Here is a 5481-nt window from a genome sequence, read left to right as displayed (position 1 = left end):
ATATTGTTCTAAAGTATCAGTACTCTTACTTGAGTACAATTTTTGACTACACTACCAACCTCTGATAACAACTGATCTGTTATCTTTGAATTACAGCTGAGAGTGCACAATCAGAGGACATCAGTGACATATCAAATGATGATAGAAAAGGTAAATTAATTGTAATAGTGAAGTCATTACTGAAGCAAAATACAAGTCTTTTTTTTTTTTTTTTTTTTAAATAATTTTAATGACTATTCACTCTCCCTCCAGATTATTTTATGCAGATGCAGGCTGTCAGACAAACTTTACTATGGATGATATCGAGAGGATAGAGGATGTTCTGAAGCAAACTACAACAGAGTTGGGAGATCTTCGGAACAAAGTACTGAACACACAGTTTAGTCCAGAGTCTTTTGAGAAGAGTGAAGACAAAACAAAGTTTTATACTGGGCTCCCAAACTATTTCACTTTGATGCAGGCTTTTCAACTGTGTGAGCCTTACATCACCTGTGGCCCTTTGTCTGTGCTCTCTAAATTTGAGCAATTTATTTTGGTTTTGCTGAGGTTGAGATTGAATCTTCCTCTGAAAGACTTGGCTTTCAGGTTTAACATCTCTCACTCTACTGCTTCCAAAGTTTGGCACAAGTTAATATGCATACTTCATGAGAGATTAGAGTTTTTAATTGAGTGGCCAGAGCGACATGTACTTCAAGCTACAATGCCAATGGCATTCAGACAAGCATTTGGATGTAAAGTTGCTGTCATCATCGATTGTTTTGAAGTTTTTATTGAGAGGCCCTCTAATTTGCTCACCAGAGCACAAACATGGTCAAACTACAAGCATCACCACACCGTCAAGTTTATAATTGGAGTTTCTTCCCAAGGCTTTGTCTCTTACATATCTCGTGGCTGGGGAAGAGTCAGTGATGAACAGATCACAGAGGAGAGTGGTCTCCTACAGAACCTGTTACCTGGAGATGTTGTACTGGCTGACCATGGATTTAACATTGGAGACAGTGTGGGATTTTACTGCGCTTCACTACAGATGCCTGCATTCACCAGGGGGAAAAAACAGCTGTCAGCATATGAGGTTGAACAAACTAGAAAAATAGCTAATGTGTGCATTCATGTTGAAAGGGTGGTAGGATTAGTCAGAAGGAAATATCAGATTCTGCAAAGCAGAGAACACATGGCTACAAAACAAGGAGTCATTGTCTTTGATTGACAAGATTGCCGTTATTTGCTGTAACCTGTCAAATCTGTCAGTCTGTCGTCTCACTGGAGTAGAAAGGACAAATGTAAAGGAATGTAGCTTATAAATGTGTACAGCAGAGTATCTGTATTAAATACCTCATTTTTGATGCAGTCGAGGGGCTATATAAAAGGTTTATTAACTGTGTTTCATCTATTATTTCTCTGTTACATTACTAATTGGCTTTATATTTTATGTTGTTGAGTCTCTTTATATGTAAAATCGCAAGTTCAATAATCCAGTCCACTAAACAACTCAAAACAAGAAGCCATCTCAACAGGAGAATACACTGTTTAGCAAAGGCAGATAATTTCAGGAGGACATAAAAAGGTCAAACTTGTTTTTTTCTATTTTGAAATATGAAATGTTGTAAACAAGAAAACAAATCATTTGTTGTTTTTGTCAGTCTTAACATTTAATCCTCAATAAATATCTGCTCACTCAAGTCATTTTGTCAGTCCTGTCTTTCATTTGCAAAATAGAACAATCTGGAGATTATGGTTTATAAATACACTTGGGCTTGGGCAACATGTCTTATATCTTGGCAATCAACATCACAATATGGAGTGCAAAAGTTTCTACTGTAAGCGTATTGCACATTGCAAGAGCAACATCAGTCAAAATATTACAATAGACCTTTTCTCAGAAAAATAGAATTCAATGAAAAATAAACTAAAAAAAAGACAATTGGTGCTTTCACAAAATATAGAAATTTTTGATCAATGAAGTGCATATAATGACAAAGTGGGTAATGGCAAATAACAGAACAGCTAAAACTCAAAGCTAAGACCACACTAATGTTGTAACAATATCCAAAATCTAAGATTCAATGTCATGTAACGGTACAGAAATATAGCCCAGCTGTTATCTAGTGCCTGAAATGATGTGAAGTGGTATCCTTTTATCACATGTCAACATCTGTCTTGGCAACTTGATGTCCCAACACCTCTGGAAGTATACAGTTTCTGAAAAAGTTCTCAACTTTAGGAGTCACATCTTCCTAAAATTCGCGATCAGGTAAAATTCCTTCCACAACAATGTCATTACTGTTCCACACCACAAAGTCACAGTATTCAGCATCCACAATATGAAGCTGTGCCTGGACTTGGTGGTAGTATGCATGGCTCCGGTCCAGTGTGACATCAGTACCATCATTGATGAGGCAGAATCCCTTGTCTCCAGCACACAGGCGCAGACTAATCTCATCTTGCGGACTGTGTGGGCACTAAAATTCACAGTGACAATAACATGTAAAAAACAGAATGAAAAATCGGTGAGCTAACCATGTGAACAATATGCATGCCAGTATCGCATGATCATTTTTGTCTTCATTCAAGAGTATGGTTTTCAAAATTCTCATTTGCTTAGATTAGCTCTTGTGCTCACACTGCATAATACACAATATAATATATTGCTGCTTGTGCTCCAACTTCAACTGCACCCAGGTTACATCTGTCTACTTATGAAACATCTACTTTTAGATTTCTCCTCTGTTGTATAGCCCAATGAAATGATGCCTATCTGAATGCCAGAAAACTGACATTACAATGTCCCTTAAAGGTAGGCTCATTTCACTGGACAACACAGGAGAGGAGAAATCTGAGAGCAGATGTTTCACAAGCACACAGAAGCTGCCTGAGTGCAGAGGGAAGCACAGAAGACAGATTGCAGAAAAATATTATAACATTGTTTATTTAATATTCAATATTACCTTTATCTCACAGATGCCAGTTCCATGACAGTTACATGTGACAATGCCATCAGGCGAAGCTCCCATGTATGGCCACTTAGGACTCAGCCAGAGACCACTGTCCATACAGTAAAAGCCCACATGCTCCACACCCATCAGGTTCTCATATGCTCGTCAGGCTTCTGCTTCGTGTTTGCTTCCATAACTGTTAACAGTACACATAAGAAAAATAAGAGAAGGACGTTTTTTTACTCGGTGATGAATGTAGAACGAGTATAGTGTTTTAAATACTACTATCCAACCCTCCCTTCTTGGCCCTATCCTTGCATAGTCCTTGATTTATAACCCTATAATTAATATTGACCCTTGTGTTAAGGGCCATCCGAACCTAGAACAAACTATGGATTAAAAATTGTTCTAGCCACATCACAACTTAAAACTTGTAGCATGGACCCTAAAATCTACTCAAATTAGAATAATTTTTAAAACAATATTTGTATGGTCATAGTTCTTAGTGTGGATGGCCTTTTACTCTTACCCCAAATCTTATCTCTGTCTTATCCTATTTCAAACCCTAAATACCTTGTTGCGATTGTGGTGAACTTGGTTGCTTCTGGATAGCATATGGCCTTGATTAAGCTCTTGGATGGTTGCTGGGGGTTAGTCTTAAGAACTTGTTTGAGCTTAGAAGTAGTTATGCCACCAGCTCTTTGACAATACCAAATACTTGATGCCCCCTGACTTCGAGTAGCCTTCTCCACAGCCTGGACCTGGGAGGGGGTGAGCTCATCTTGCTGGAAATCCTGACTTAGCTCTCCAAGTTCTTTGGGAGGTAGCTGAAGAGTCTCGTGAGTTCTGTATTCAAGAACAGTTTTAGGGAGCCTGCAAGATTTGGGGATGAATTCCTTGAAGTATTTCTCCATAACCATCAGTGCAGCACTTCTGGGACAGTTTTTGCTTAAGGAATCAAAAAACTTACATGTGTCTGACCCTTTCTTCACTCTTGGGCAAAAAAGTGGTTTCTCAACCTTTAGTTGTTCAGTAGTTGTTCTAGCGATGGCATTGTCAAGTTTTTTTTTTGTTGATTTTGCTGAGAAGTCTATGAGAGCAACAGGCGCAGCAGGAATCTGAAAAATATGAAAATCATAAAAATCATTAAGACCTGCCCTAAAAGAACCTGCCCATAGCACTGTGAGCTGCATGTCTGCCTTCTCTAAAATATGATGGGACTAAATGGCATAAATCATTCGAATTTTCAACAGTTTTCATCAGAACACATTTTTGAAAGAGACTGTGTGTCTGATATTGTCATGTGTTTTTGTGCTTGGGGGCAACACAGGATTTATGCCTTTTAGTCTCATTATACTGAAGAGGCTGATCTCTACTGCCACTCACACTACTTTTGACTCCTTAATGAAGGCTTGATGCTTTGAGCTGGTTTTAAGGCCACAATGACATGTGAGTAAAGGTATTTCTGACAGTCTGTGTATAGAATAAAATAGAACAGAATGGAAAACGTATTAAGCTACATTGACTTGTGGGTGTTCAGAAATACTTGATTTACAACAAAAGCTAAAAGCAACACCACATACCCTTAAATCGCAGTGTACAGCCTTAACGTTACACATAAGACAGACAGACATAAATAACTTACCCTGCCATGCAGTTGCAATGAGCTGCTACAACCTCCCCGTTTCCTTGTGCAATAATCCATGTTTTAAGAGGTGTTTTACCCCATCTCTGAGAGTGGTTAACCTGGTAACGTTAATAATTGTAACGTTAACGTTGTGACACACTGCGCTTAATGGCTGTTGCTAACCACTGATGCTTACAGATGCTAACCATGAAATTGCCATAAATAAAACACTCACCCTGGCGAAAACCAAACGAAGGTCTGCCTCAATAGCAGGCAAATCCTTCAAATTGGTTGAAAAATCGGTCTTCTTAAGAAGATACGGATCACGTCCTGCAGATTTACTGACTTTTTGCAAATATCTTCCTCTTGTAATCGCATCTAAACTAGCGCAATACGGACTTTCCTCCATCTGCGCCATTGCTGTTGTTTACTTCCTGCCCTCCATCTGAATTTTGCGCGGTTTCAGAATCACGTGACTGCAACCCAGCTATTAGATCCCAGGGCTCAACAATAAGGATTGCCCGATTGCCTGGGGCAAGTAAAACTCATGGTCGGGCATGTAAACTAACAACTCACTTTCCTGATCGGGCAACTTGCTAAAAATAGTAGAAGTTAATAACTAATTGATAAAATAAATGTATTTTAAAACGTGCTCTTCTGCTCTGATGCAGCGGTCTCTCTGCCTGAAGTCACAGGCACAGCTGTGTAACAATGTCCTGCCCACAGCCCCCATTGATTATGGTGTTATGCCATCGTGTCATTTCTGTCTCTACATGGTCACGCGTTAACAATTCTCCTCTGCTCTCTGTATCGCGCACGGCGGAGTTCCGCCACACACACAGGTGAGCACGCTAGAGCGGCTCGGGCCGCATTTTCCTGACCAAACCTGACCCTGAGCCCGGTGCAGTTTGTCAGCTGACA

The sequence above is a fragment of the Epinephelus moara genome, chromosome 3 (assembly GCF_006386435.1).
Source record: "Epinephelus moara isolate mb chromosome 3, YSFRI_EMoa_1.0, whole genome shotgun sequence".
In the NCBI taxonomy this organism is placed as follows: Eukaryota; Metazoa; Chordata; class Actinopteri; order Perciformes; family Serranidae; genus Epinephelus; species Epinephelus moara.
This window is presented reverse-complemented; position numbering follows the sequence as displayed.